Source organism: Phyllobates terribilis, unplaced genomic scaffold (assembly GCF_046119375.1).
Source record: "Phyllobates terribilis strain yellow unplaced genomic scaffold, ASM4611937v1 Scaffold_11__3_contigs__length_659146591, whole genome shotgun sequence".
NCBI classification, from domain to species: domain Eukaryota; kingdom Metazoa; phylum Chordata; class Amphibia; order Anura; family Dendrobatidae; genus Phyllobates; species Phyllobates terribilis.
The window spans coordinates 402,707,357-402,722,714 of NW_027362771.1; positions in this window are offsets into that span (position 1 = coordinate 402,707,357).

Consider the following 15,358-nt stretch of genomic DNA (forward strand, 5'->3'; position numbering starts at 1 on the left):
GAGCGCGCACGCGCGCCCTAAGCACAGTAGCCGGGAAGGAGCGCGCGCTGCCAGCAGAGCGGGAGTAGGACGCCGGGCACGGAGCAGAGAGGTGAGGGGAACAGCGTCCCTGCCTAGCAGAGGGCAGGGACGCCGGCGCTACAGTACCCCCCCCTTTAGGCCCCCCCTTTTTTAGGCCAGACAGAAATTTAGCAAGGATGAGAGGGGCATGGATGTTCTCCCGGGGCTCCCACGTTCTCTCCTCAGGACCAAACCCCTTCCAATCTACTAGAAAAAAGGTCTTTCCTCTTACCCTTTTGGTGGCAAGAATGTTCTCTACCTCAAACTCGTCCTCAGCAGAAACCGGAGCAGGAGGCCTACCTGTAGACTTGGAAAAAGAGTTAAGTACCACAGGTTTGAGGAGAGATACATGGAAGGAGTTAGGGATCCGTAAGTTGGCCGGGAGTTTCAATTTATAGGCCACCGGGTTGATCTGACTGATGACCTCCAGAGGACCGATGAACCGAGGCCCTAACTTGTAAGAAGGTATCTTGAGTCGAACATATTTAGATGAGAGCCAGACTTTATCTCCAGGACGAAATTGTGGAGGATCCAGGCGTTTTTTGTCAGCGTGTCTTTTCATCCGTTCGGACGACTGAAGGAGTGCGGATCGGGTACTCTCCCAAATGGAGGCAAATTTGCTAACGAGAGATTCCGCAGCCGGGTTGTCCACAGAGGTGGAGACAGGAAAAGGAATCCGAGGATGCTGACCGAAGATTACAAAAAACGGGGATTTGGAGGAGGATTCGCTCTCGTGATTGTTATAAGAGAACTCGGCCCATGGTTGGAGATCCACCCAGTCTGAATGATGGGCATTAACGAAGTGCCGGAGGTAACTGGTCAGGTTCTGATTGATCCGCTCCACTTGACCATTGGACTGTGGGTGGTAAGCGGAAGAGAAGTCCAGGGTGACGTCTAGCAGTTTACAAGTGGCTCTCCAGAAGCGTGAGGTGAACTGTACCCCACGATCCGACACGATGTGGAGGGGCAGGCCATGAAGACGAAAGATGTGACGAATAAAGTCTTTAGCTAGTTCGGGTGCAGACGGGAGGCCTGGCAGGGGAACGAAATGAGCCATCTTGGAGAAGCGGTCAGCGACCACCCAAATGACCGTACAACCGGCAGAGACTGGGAGGTCAGTTATAAAGTCCATTGCTATATGCTGCCAGGGGGCAGCAGGTACAGAAAGCGGAAGGAGGCGACCGGCTGGCAGATGTCTCGGAACCTTGTTGCGGGCGCAGGACACACAGGCAGAAACAAAGTCTATTACGTCCTTGTGCAGGGTAGGCCACCAGTAGTGCCGGGTAATAAGCTGGAGGGTCTTTTTCTGACCGGCATGGCCAGCCAGTTTAGACGAGTGACCCCAGTGAAGGATCTTCTCCCGATCAGGTACTGATACGAACGTCTTTCCGGGAGGGAGACGATTTAGACTCACGGGAGCCACCTGCATTACTCTGGCGGGATCGATGATGTGTTTCGGATCTTCCTCGAGATCAGACACCAGAAAGGATCGAGACAAGGCGTCCGCCTTGACGTTTTTGTCAGCCGGGCGAAAATGAAGAACAAAATCAAAGCGAGCAAAAAACAAGGACCACCGGGCTTGGCGCGGGTTAAGTCTCTGGGCATGCCGGAGGTAAGCCAAGTTCTTGTGGTCAGTGTAAATTATTACCGGGTGAAGAGCCCCCTCGAGCAGGTAACGCCACTCCTCCAATGCCAGTTTGATTGCCAATAACTCTCGGTCTCCTATGGAATAATTGCGCTCTGAGGAGGAGAAGAGTTTAGAGAAGAAGCCGCAAGTTACCATCCTCCCAGAAGATGATTTTTGAGTAAGTACCGCTCCGGCTCCAGAGGAGGAGGCGTCAACTTCCAGGAAGAACTGCTTGTTGCCGTCCGGGCGATGCAGCACCGGGGCGGAAGAGAAGGCCTGTTTTAAGGAAAGAAAGGCCTCCTCTGCTTCGGGCGGCCACTCTTTGGGATTAGTACCCTTACGGGTGAGCGTGGAAATTGGGGCAGTCCGGGAAGAGAAGTGTGGTATGAAGAGGCGGTAGTAGTTGGCGAAGCCCAGGAACCGCTGAATGGCCTTCAACCCCTCCGGTCGAGGCCATTTCTCGATGGCAGACAGTTTCTCTGGATCCATTCGTAGGCCGGTCTGAGAAATAATGTAGCCCAAAAACGGAAGCGAGGTCTGCTCAAAGAGGCACTTCTCGTATTTAGCGAAGAGGTGATTCTGCCTGAGCCTGAGCAGGACCTGACGAACGTCCCTCCGGTGAGTCTGGAGATCCGGAGAGAAGACCAAGATGTCGTCCAGGTACACCACTACGCAGGAGTAGAGAAGGTCCCGGAAGATGTCATTGACCAACTCTTGAAAGACGGCAGGAGCGTTACAGAGACCAAAGGGCATTACCAGATATTCATAGTGGCCGTCCCGGGTGTTGAATGCCGTCTTCCATTCATCCCCCTGACGGATACGAACCAGGTTGTACGCCCCACGGAGGTCCAGTTTGGTGAAGATTCTAGCCCCCCTCAGACGATCAAATAACTCCGGAATGAGCGGAAGGGGGTACTTATTCTTCACCGTGATCTGGTTAAGTCCTCTATAGTCTATACAGGGACGGAGAGAGCCGTCCTTCTTTTTGACGAAAAAGAAGCCTGCTCCCGCCGGGGAGGTAGATTTCCAGATGAATCCCCTGGCCAGATTCTCCTCAATATATTCGGACATCGACCGGGTCTCAGCAGCGGATAATGGATAAATACGCCCACGGGGAGGAGTAGTACCGGGTAACAGGTCGATAGGGCAGTCGTATGGTCTATGAGGGGGTAGTGTCTCTGCCTCCTTTTTATTAAAGACATCAGCATAAGACCAATAAGGAATCGGAAGTCCAGGTAGATTAGCTGGGGTAGGAGAAGGACGGACGGGATGGACGGGAACCAGACAGGTCTTATGGCAGTCCTGTCCCCAGCGAAGGACCTCTCCGGTCTGCCAGTCAAGCACGGGTGCATGTCTCTGGAGCCAAGGTAGACCTAGCAAGAGGGCGTGAGAGAGTCCAGGCAGAACATGAAAGGAGATACTCTCAGAATGCAGCATTCCCACCTGCAGAGTAATGGATTCGGTGATGAGTTGGATGGGGCGTGGTAAGAGACCCCCATCCACGGCAGCAACAGACAAGGGTACAGCCAGAGGTTTGGTGTGGATGCGGTATTTCTCTACCAGGGACTGTGAAATAAGATTCACGGCTGCTCCAGAGTCAAGTTGGGCTAGTTCGAAATAACGGTTCTCCCCGCAGACGATTGAGAATGACAGCAGCAGAGATGGAGAGGATTTATTCTTGTCTAGGTCGACCTCTCTGAGCGAACCTAGACACAGGCGTTTCCCGACCTCTCCGGGCAGGCACGGATCCGGTGCTCCTTACTGCCACAGTAGAAGCAGCTCCCCTCGGCACGGCGTAAGTCCTGACGGGTTTTGACCATCTTGGTCTGGTCGACCTGCATAGGCACAGGAGAGTGTACCTGGGGAGAGACGGAGGGAGTGACGGGTTTCTGAAAAGTAGGAGCTAGACGTGGAAACCTCCTCTCACGGGTGACCTCTTTGGCACGCTCCTGGAACCGTAGGTCAATCCGGGTGGCAAGAGTTATTAGGTCATCGAGAGTGGTAGGAATGTCCCGACAGGCAAGTTCATCTTTAATACGGCCGGACAGACCCTCCCAGAAGACGGATACCAGAGCGTCGTTATCTCAGGCCAGCTCCGAGGCAAAGGGTACGGAACCGTATGGCATATTGGCCCACGGTGAGACTTCCCTGACGGAGGCGTAGCAGAGATGATGCGGATGAGGTCTTCCGTCCGGGTTCGTCGAAGACTTTCCGGAAAGCCATGAGAAAGGCAGTCAAGTTGGACACCAGGGGGTCTCCTCTCTCCCATAGAGGATTTAGCCAGGCCAGGGCCTCCCCGGTGAGATGGGACATGATGAAGGCAATTTTGGCCCGGTCGGAGTTAAACTGGTGGGACAATAGTTCAAAGTGCAGGGTGCACTGATTTATGAAGCCCCGAGCCTGGGCGGAGTCGCCTCCGAAGCGAGGAGGTGCAGAAAGCCGGGGTCCGGGGTAGGATACCATGGTATTAGTGGGCAGCGGAGCTGCCGGATTGCGAGTCATGGCACTGGCGGAGGTTGCTGGTGGAGCAGTCAGAGTGTCCAGGCGAGAATTGACATTCCGCAGGTGACCCAGGATGGACTCCTGTTGGGACCTCTGACGGGACAGTTCATGACACAGGTCCGAGAGCGAGGGAGCTTGGGTGCCACCGGGTTCCATGGCCCGAGCAAACTGTAACGGGTCTGGGAGGCGGAACCTCTGAGCTACTATACAAGGGGGCGGTCCTTGTAAGGGAGCGGGTGGCGACCAGGCAGGCAGTCACAGCAGGTGACCGGGACAGTCTCTAGAAGAACGGGCAGGAGGTCACGGCAAGTGACCGGGGCAGTCTCTGGATGAACGGGCAGATGGTCACGGCAAGTGACCGGGGCAGTCTCTGGGTGAACGGGCAGATGGTCACGGCAAGTGACAGGGGCAGTCTCTGGGTGAACGGGCAGATGGTCACGGCAAGTGACCGGGGCAGTCTCTGGGTAAAGGGTTGGTACGACCTGTGGCGGCTGATGGTAGACGTGAGCTCCCAGGTGAGCAGGCGAGAGTCTCTGGATAAACGGGTGGTCACAGCATGTGACGGCGGAGCCTCCAGGAAGACCAACAGACAGGCGGCAGATGAGCGCTCCCAGGTGAGCGGGCAGAAGTCTCTGGACAGGCGGGTGGTCACAGCACGTGACGGCAGAGCCTCCAGGTAGGCTAGCAGACAGGCAGCAGATGAGCGCTCCCAGGTGAGCGGGCAGGAGTCACTGGACAGGCAGGTGGTCACAGCACGTGACGGCAGAGCCTCCAGGTAGGCTAGCAGGCAGGTAGCAGATGTGCGCTCCCAGGTGAGCGGGCAAGCTGGTCCATAGACAGACTGACAAGAGTTGGAAGGCAGACCGTCGGACCTCAGGCAAGCAGGCAGGTAGTTGATGTGCGCTCCCAGGTGAGCGGGCAGGCTGGTCCTTAGACAGACTGACAGGAGTAGTAAGGCAGACCGTCGGACCTCAGGCTAGCAGGCAGGTAGCAGAATATCAGGCAGGAATAAGACAGCAAGCTGGCAGGAATCTGGCAGGTATCTGGCAGGTAACTGGCAACGGGACCTGAGGGCTGAAGCAGAGTAGTGAACAGTGCAACAACATTGCTCGGGCACCTCCATTTTGGAGGAGGTGCCTTATATATGGTGAAGTCCTCCGGCCATTGGCCGGGGACTCCTTAGGACGGCGCGCGCGGCCCCTTTAAGAGGGAGGGAGAGCGCGCGCGCGCGCCCTAAGCACAGTGGCCGGGAAGGAGCGCGCGCTGCCAGCAGAGCGGGAGGAGGACGCCGGGCACGGAGCAGAGAGGTGAGGGGAACAGCGTCCCTGCCTAGCAGAGGGCAGGGACGCCGGCGCTACAACCTGCATGGAGAGCTCCTTTGACCGCATGTTTACTTCACAGCAAAACCTTCAAAATGCAAGCACCACACCTCAAATCAACTCCAGGCCTTTTATCTGCTTAATTGAGAATGACATAACAAAGGGATTGCCCACACCTGTCCATGAAACAGCCTTGGAGTCGATTGTCTAATTACTTTTGGTCCCTTTAAAAACAGGGTGGCACATGTTAAGGAGCTGAAACTCCTAAACCATTCATCCAATTTTAATGTGGATACCCTCAAATGAAAGCTGAAAGTCTGAACTTCAACTGCATCTGAATTGTTTTGTTTAAAATTCATTGTGGTAATGTCTAGAACCAAAATTAGAAAAATGTTGTCTCTGTCCAAATATATATGGACCTAACTGTACTTTCACAATGCACTGTATATTTACCCACCCCCCCCCCTTCCCCCAAAAAATATATTCCACCCCTCTCTTCTATATATTATCAACCCTATAAAACCTACTCCAATCCTCTCGCCAGTTGTACCTTACTTTTAAATCGGATTATTTCATATTACCTAACTTTTTGTACGACAGACAACTATTCTTTAACTCTAGGAGATTCCTCCTGTCACCAGTGTCTGGGAATAATAACTGAGCTATAAACAATAACTAATATTTTTTTTTCTCTGTACATTTCCAGTTTAGTGAGCAATTTAATATCCCTGATGCCACATCTCTAGGAAACAATATTTTAATATTTTAACATTATTCTCCAAGATCCTAATTATTTTATCCCAATAGTAACATAGAGAAGGACATTCCCATAAAATGTGGACAAAATCTGCCTGTAAATACAAACATCCCAGGCATCCTTTAATTTAATTTTAGCCAATAGTTTAGGGGTATAATAGACTCTATGAATTGAATTAAATTGCACTAATATGTGATTTACATTTAGTGAAAAATGAGACATATTTTTGTAAATATTTTGCCAGTGAGCGTTCCCTAACCACCCAATATCTACCATTCAACCTTTTCGATTATTAAATCCAATTTTGTCTGTGTAAGCCTTACGCATAATTTTATATATCTGAGACAATACTTTACTCTTCTTTTGTGGAGTAAGTAAAAAATCTGTCCTTGTATGTGACACAACGCAAAGTTAATTCCTATTTTTTGTTTTACTAATTGTGTGCTAAATTTGATATTTAAAAACACTAATGCTACTTCCATTTTGAACTTTTTGTAATTCCTCCAAGTAAAGCAATTTCCCATCTTTAAATAAATGTGCTATGCATGTTATCCCTCGCTCTCTCCAATAAATATTATCCAGACTTTTTTGAAACTCTAAAAAATGTTAATTCCCCAAAATACGTATCAATCTAATTCAACTCCTTAGCCCAGTGTTCCACACCTCCAGTCCTCAAGGTCCACAAACAGGTCATGTTTTCAGGGTTTCCTGAGTATTGCACAGGCAATAATTCCATCACCTGTGCAATACTAAGGAAATCCTGAAAACGTGATTTGCTGGTGGGCCTTGAGCACTGGAGTTGGGGAACACTGCCTTATAGCCCTAGTATTTTCGTCCACATACAACTTTCTTTTAATGCATGGCAACTAGGAAATTGCTTATAAGTATACCTCAGTTCAGATACCCAGACTCAATCAGTTCAAAAATAGATGCCACTTTTATTGTACTGTAGATATTCTAATTAATTCCACCAAGAGGGATGATTCTTTCCCTTACAACAGTTCCTGCAGTTTTCCAGTTATGCAATAACCTCTTATAAATGGGAGACCCAATCCTCTTTCACTCTCAGATTTCAGAAAATATCAGTTTCATACAAACTCGCTGGTGGACCCATATCAACTTATTCATCATGGCCTCCATGGCTCTAAACATCTTATCTCCAATTTACATTGGATTCATAGACAAAACATATAATAGCTGGGGTAATATAACATTGTGATAAGCCCTATTCTATCTGCCTTGATGATGGACAAACTGCACCAGACCGATATCTTATGTCTCAGTTTACAGAGCAGATGAGAGATATTAAAACCAGGAAACCTCCCAACATCCCCAGATACTTGAATTCCTAAGTATTCAACTCCTTGAAAGTCCTTCAAAATTCTCAAGACCCTTTCAAGGTATTCAATCCAATAAGAGCGGTGCAGACTTACCCCAATTGATTTCCAAGCTAGAATATACACCAAATTCTTCAAGCAAATTGTTTAACTTGATTGTGGTTATGGTTTCTGCTCAGACAACGAACAGATTTGCCATGTTTCATTTGTTAAAGGAGATAGTTCAGAAAAAAAAATTTCTATACAATGTTGGGGAATTCTGAATTAAAGGGAGACTGTCACATTGTACATGCAGTCTGAACTGTGCACAATATGGTATAGAAAAGGAGAAGCTGAGTAGAGCGATATATAGGTTTATTACAAAAGTTTCAATAAAACTTGTATTTTATTCATTGCAATCCTTGGTATTTATATACTTATTTGTCCAGGAGGTGGTCCTGCTCTGGCAATCACTAAATAGGACCACCCACTGGACTCATATGTATGCAAACACCAGGGATTTTAATGGATGAAAGGCAAGTTAAACTGAAACGTTTCCAACAAAAATGTATATTATTCTAATCATCTCCTCCTGCTCTATAACATCCCGCCTGCAGATCAGATACTATTTTCAATATGAGAGGTTTCCTTTAAGAGAGTGAAACAATTTTCCTCTAAGCTGAAGAATCTAAGAAGGAAAGGGATTAAAACAATATACTAGTTCAGGCAAGGAGTTTAGTTACAAATATATATGTCTGTATGCCTTTGTTATTTTTAATATTTTCATTTCCAGATCGCACAGCAGAAATGGAAGAGTGGAGGGGAGTTTTTTCCATTGGACTCTAATATTTTGGCTAGAGTGGAGAGTAGATACAAAGAGCATGTCTCACACTACAAATTTGAATGGTCCCTGTTTTATATTTTTGGCCCCTGTATACTAAATCTGGCCATGCTGTTTAGATAATTGCCAACCAAACACTTGTTTGAGCAAGACATATTGCTTCTAACCTTTCATCAAATAAATGCATGCTTGCTTTGTCAGGTGGCCATATGTTCTGCAGGGAGAAAGTGGAGTAAACACTGCAAGATATCTATAGTGTTGACTTATTTTTCCTGACAAAAAAAAAATAGGACATGACAAATCCAATAGCTTGATCTTTAGTCCCTTCCACATCTGGTGTTAGGGGAAAGTTGAGACACCACCATACACAGTAGATTATCAGCAGGTCCAACTAAAATTGGTTGGCTTGTCGGTGGTTAATTTAAAATAAATAGCTGCTTTACTCTCTTGTTTTCCTACAGAATACAGCTGATCAGTGTGAGTTCACGTAGGGGGAAACTTAGCTATTGTAATATTATCATGGGAACCTTTTAGCTAGTAGATATTGTTAAACCTATAAAGAAAGGCTACACACACCATAAAGAGTTTAGAAACATATAGTTTTATTATTAAAGCCACCAGTAAAAAAAAGTAAGGAGGCTTATTCGGCATGCAATTCTCTTCTGGGTAATTTAATATGCAAATTGCCTCTTCAGAGAGGAAGAGGACTTAAACTCTATAACGGCACCTGTTGGAAGCAGCAATCCTACAAGTCACAATCGACCCTTTAATAAGCATGGAGACATAGTCATTCATGCCATACTATTAAGCATTTTGTATATAACACTCGTTTTTCACTTTGCAGACACTTTTTGCATACTCACTTTCTATAACTTCTTGAACTTTATTGGATATTTGGATATAGTGTTATATTTTTTATTAATTTAATAATTTTTATATGAATTACTAAATTATGACTAGGCACTTTTACCCTACCTACAGTGGGTAAAACTGCATGGAGACCCAGACCGAGGAAGATTGACAGTCATCTTGTGTTTTTTCCATTTTTTAATAATTGTGCCAAAAGTTGTTGCCTTCACACCTCGGATACGTGCCTATTGTCCTGTAGCCCATCCCAGCCTTGTGCAAGTCTACAATTTTGTCTCTGGTGTCCTAAAACAGCTCTTTGGTCTTGGCCATGGTGGAGAGGTTGGAGTGTGATTGACTGAGTGTGTGAACAGGTGTCTTTTATACAGGTAACGAGTTTAAACACGTGCAATTATTACAGGTAATGAATGCAGAATAGGAGTGATTCTTAAAGGAAAACTAACAGGTCTGTGAGAGCCAGAATTCTTGCTGGTTGGTAGGTGGTCAAATACTTATTTCATGCAATAAAATGCAAATTAATTATGTAAAAATCATACAATGTGATTTTCTAGTTTTTATTTTTAGATTTTGTCTCTCATAGTTGAAGTGTAGATGCGATAAAAATTACAGACCTCTCAATTCTTTGTAGGTGGGAAAAATTGCAAAATCGGCAGTGTATGAAATAATTATTTTCCCCATTGTATCTCTCTTTGTCATTGGCGACATTGCATTATTGTAGAAAGGAATCTATATATTAGGAATATCCACTATTTTTATGGGATTCATTTTTTCCCCTATTCTACTATTTTTTCTGTCTCAGAACACAATTTATCAATTGCTCTCTTTTGGAGTCATTCTTTAAGGATATATTTTGATTCATAGGATTAACACAAATATAACCACTCACTACTTGGTTGGTATTTGTATGATAGTGTCTACAAGCACATATATATATATATATATATTGTAAAATATTTTGATATGTTATTAGTAAAGCTATATGTTTCTAAACTACCGTATTTTTCAGACTATAAGATGCACCGGACCATAAGACGCACCTAGGTTTTAGAGGAGGAAAATAGAAAAAAAAATGTAAGCAAAAATTGTGGTCATGATGTCCTGTTAATAGCGTACCCACTATTAAAGGCCATGAATATTCACCACTCCCATGGGTGAATATTCATGGCCTTTTATAGCGGGCACACAGACAGCCGAGCGCAGCAGGAGCCGTGCTGCAGCTAAAATGTGCGCGCTATTAGGGAGAATGAATGGTCACTGCTCCCCACATGGGCGTGGGGAGCAGTGAATATTCATTTTCTTTAGTAGTGGGCACAATGTAGGCTGCAGCAGGTAGTTGCTGCCTCCTGTGCACCGCTACTCCACCACTGTTGCTTCCACCACATCCCCCACCACCCACAGCCACAGTATTTATGTATATCGGACTATAAGACGCACCCCCCACTTTCCTCCAAAATTTTGGAGGAAAAAAGTGCGTCTTATAGTCCGAAAAATCCGGTATTTATAGTATGTGTGTTTTTTCTTTTCAGGTTTAATAATTGTATTCTTGACTACAAGCAGTATACTTGATTTGCCCTTGACTCATTGGCTGTGGACATTTTGTAGGTTTTCAATCTAGTATAGATTGATCATAGTAGAGAATGACTTTAGTGTAATGGAGAACTCAAGAACTCAAGTTAACAGGTTAACAATGGATAAATGCTATTCTTATGTGGATACAGTAATAAACATCACTCAGATTCTAGAGTCAAATAAAGTTTGATAATTCATGTATTGTAGTCTTGTATTTTAAATTTAACTTTTTTCCAAATATCGTGTTTTATTCTTTCAGGCAATAAAAAGTTTGAACTTGCAAATCACATCATATAATGACCAATATACCACCATTTTCTGTGTTCCGCTTCAGGTTATGTGAAATACAGTTCTATTAACAAGAACAATTTATCTTGTCAGAATCATGAAGTTGTCAGCATGACTGCACAATGCACACCCAATTCTGGAACAAGTGCTTTAAGAGAGATTTCAATAGCAATTTACTGTTGAACAATGCTGTGTAATTTAGTCAATGATTCAAAGAACATGTATATCATTCTTCCTATTGCCCACAACTTAAAGGCAAGTCAGTAAATCCCTACTCATCAGTGGTAATGCATTTAGGTGTGATCAGGGGATTGAAAAGCAATTTGCATTAGACAAACCAATTTATATAAGTTAGTATAAATTGTCAAATACATCTATTCTTGTATTCGAGGGTAATGGCTGCCTGGGGTGGGAGTGAGAGATGCTTTCTGGCAGTAAAAAAAAGAGATTCTTACTTACATAGATCCTACAAAATACAGTTTAGACTAAGGCATTGAAATGTACCTCAATTGACATCAGTTAGTGTGGCGCCAGAAGGAGCCCGTATTAACCGGCACAATGCTTTCATGGCGAGAGCATGTATTCTCACAACGAGGAGAGGTTACTAATGGCTGCACAGAACTGCTGTACACCGTACAATGCCCCCACGACCACACCCGGCCACTCACACTAATGGCAGCTTGCCGCGCTTCACCGATCTTATGGCGCCGGAACACCTAAAGCTCACCTCTCTGAGCTACAACTGAGTCTTGATCTGGATAAGCTCCACTGCAGGATAGCAATTGCAGGAGCTGGAACAGGCTTTTGTCCTCTGAGGTAACTCTTCTCAGGCCGCACTGGACTCACTGCTAAACCAGACTGAGCAAGACTCTGACTCTCTGCTGCCTGGCTCCACCTTCCCTATTTATCTATCTCTAACGGGCTCCCTCTGGTGGTCTGATGTGGAAGGTGAAGATGTGTGAATGGTTATGGGGGCCTCTTGTGGAGGAATCCATCAATGCACTCTTCTAGGATCTGTGATACCAAGCGCAGCTGGGCGTCACATTCCCCCCTAGTTAAACTCAGCACTCCCGGGCTGAAGTACATTTTATAACACAATAACAATAGGAAACATAAGCAATACAAGAACAATCTTCCCTTTATGGGAGGCACCAATCTTAAACGTTACATAACAATAACAAATACAGAGTGTCCTCAGAATTCAAGTCTCCTATGGTGAGGTTCCAAACCTGGATGTCCATCTCACAGGGTAGAGTACTTGGTGGTTTTGAGGGACCTGTCCTAAACCCTCAACGTAGGCCCTGGGGTGGCTGCAGGTCAGGAAGATCCCGAGTTGGACCTCCAATAGAGCCACTCCAGACAGGTTTTCCTTCCGAGGTCACCTAAAGGGGCACTCCAGGGAGTGCAATTATATACAAAAACTGTTTTTGGGCTGCACACAGTCCTCAGCCACGAAGTTCTTTATGTAAATAATAGAATTAATGAGGTGAAGCACAAATTGATAAAAACATGCATGAAAATACACAATTAATTCAATACATTTCAATTTAATACACAATACCCCAGGGGTAACTATCTACACTCTCAGAAATTTTGACTGTTTACTGAGTGTACCTAGCAGGGGGTTTACCTCTCATGCTGCGTGTTGATTTGCGTAGTGCGGTGGTCTGTGGGGTGTCAGTGTCTGTATTTTTGGTTACTCTACCAGTTCTACGGGTGACCATGTTATAAAACTGTCTTAACCTCTCTCTTGGACTGGCAAGTCTACCATTGGCTGGGCCCTCTTGCTCTGCTCCTGCCGGGAATCCTTCATCCGGGGATACTTCTTGATCTGGCTCTTCTGTAGCACTTACAGGTTCAACTTGCTGTGGAGGGTTTTCTGGCTGTTCATAGAATTGGAGTACTGGGAGGATTACTGCACCTACTATTTGAGGCCAATCTGCCGGGAAGTCTCCTAAGTCAGTGTGGATCACTGTTTCTTTAGGCTCCTCCGGGATTGTGAGAGGCACTTCTTTCTGGGGTTTCAGTAAGTCTGGACACAACTTTAGGTGGTCCCTGGACACTGTTGTAGACGTTTTTCCTCCATCTCGACTGATTATGCATGTCTTCTTGTTGTCAAATCTTGACGGTAACACAGTGTAGGGTTCTTTTTCCCACTGGTCATCAAGTTTGTGGTTGCATCTTTTCCTTTTCAGTACTGTTTCACCTGGTGTGAAGGGTTCTGCGGGTGCATTTTTGTTGTAGTGTGCTTCCTGCTTTTCTCTCACCCGAGTAAGACTGTCCTCGACACAGGCCTGTTCTCTTCTGTACTGCTCTTGTCTGGTCTTGTCCCAGTCCTCAGTGTTCATATCAGCTTCAGGCTCAACAACACCAAGCTCCAGATCCATGGGCAGCTTTCCTGGCCTCGCCCGCATGAGATATGCCAGAGTGCAGTTGATGGAACTTACTGGTATATGATTATACAGATCCACTAAGTCAGGAAGTAGGTCTGGCCACTGGTTTCTCTCCTCAAGTGGTATGGTCTTTAGCAGGTCGATGATGATGTTGTTCATCTTTTCGCAGAGACCGTTGGTTTGTGGGTGGTAAGGTGTAGTTCTTATCTTTTTACAACCGTACAAATGGCAGAACTCCTTGAACAACTCAGCCTCAAAGGCCGGGCCCTGGTCCATCAGCACCTGCTCAGGATAACCATGGGGTCTACAGAAATACGCTTGGAACTCTTTGCTGCTGTCTCTGCCGTCAGGTCTTCGACGGGGGCGACCACCAGGAAACGTGAGTAGTGATCCACCATGGTCAGAGCGTAGGAGTACCCTGACCTGCTGGGGGACACCTTGACATGGTCCAGGGCCACGATCTCCAGAGGTCGAGTCATCTTGATGGGTTGTAGGGGTGCCTTCTGGCTGCTGAAGTATTTTCTTCTTAGGCCACAGGGTCCACAGTCTAGGCACCACCTCTCAATGGAGCTGCGCATTCCTACCCAGTAGAATCAACACTTCAGCAGGGTCTCTAGCTTTTTCCAGCTAAAGTGCCCCGCCTGATCATGGTAAGCCTCTAATACCATCTGGATGTCTGTCTTTGGGACTACTATCTGCCATACCATCTCATGGGTTTTTGGATTGACGTACCTCCGGCACAGCTTCTCACGGTAGATAAACAGCCGGCTTCTCTCGTTCCACAGCTGCTTTGCTTGGAGAGACGCATGCTTCTCAAGGGAGGCACCTTCTTGGGTTATCAGCTCCTTGATACGGCTGACAACCGGGTCGCTGTCCTGTGTCTCTTTCCAGCTGTGGTGAGGCAGGGGGTTTAACGTCTTTCCACACGGCTTCCTGGAGGCTCGTTGCTCATGGATCATCCCACTCCGATGAAAGGCAGGTAGCTCTATCTCTTCCAGGTAATCCACTTCTTCTTCCGTGTCTGACTGGTGAGGCATCCTAAACAGGGCATCGGCATTGGCGTTCTTGCGGCCCGCCCGGTATTTAATTGTAAATTGGTAGTTTGACAGCCGAGCCATCCATCGTTGTTCCAGTGCCCCCAACTTAGCTGTTTCAAGATGGGTCAAGGGGTTGTTATCTGTAAAGGCAGTGAACTTGCTGGAGGCCAGATAGTGCTTGAACCTTTCAGTGATGGCCCAGACCAAGGCCAGGAACTCCAACTTGAAGTTCTCTGGGTTCCTCTCAGTTGGGCGGAGCTTCCTGCTTGCGTATGCGATCACCTTCTCTTGGCCATTCTGCTTCTGACCTAGGACAGCTCACAGTCCTTCGTTGCTGGCATCTGTATACAGCAGGAATGGTTGGCTGTAGTCGGGGTAGGCTAGGATCTCATCACCTGTCAGGATCTCCTTCATCTACTGAAACAACTCTGCTTGCTCCTTACCCCAGTGGAATGGGGGGTTTTTGCCTTTGGGGGACTGCCCTACCAGGAGGTCTTGCAGAGGAGCTGCTTTCTTGGTGTAGTCCTTTACGAACCTCCAGTAGTATCCTACTAGTCCCAGGAACTGACGCACCTCCTTGAGGAAAGCCAAGCTCCGACTGCAATGGCCGCACCTTGTTGCTTTTCTTCTTCCTCCTCTTTCGGGGCGGTTCCTGGGCGGAATACTGACAGGCCCACCTTCGTTCAGCCCATCCGGTTTGACCGGCATTACCCAGCGGACAGTCTCTGATGGAAGGGGCAGTCGTCCGCTTCCACCATGAGGCGGGGTGGGGGTTCAGCCGC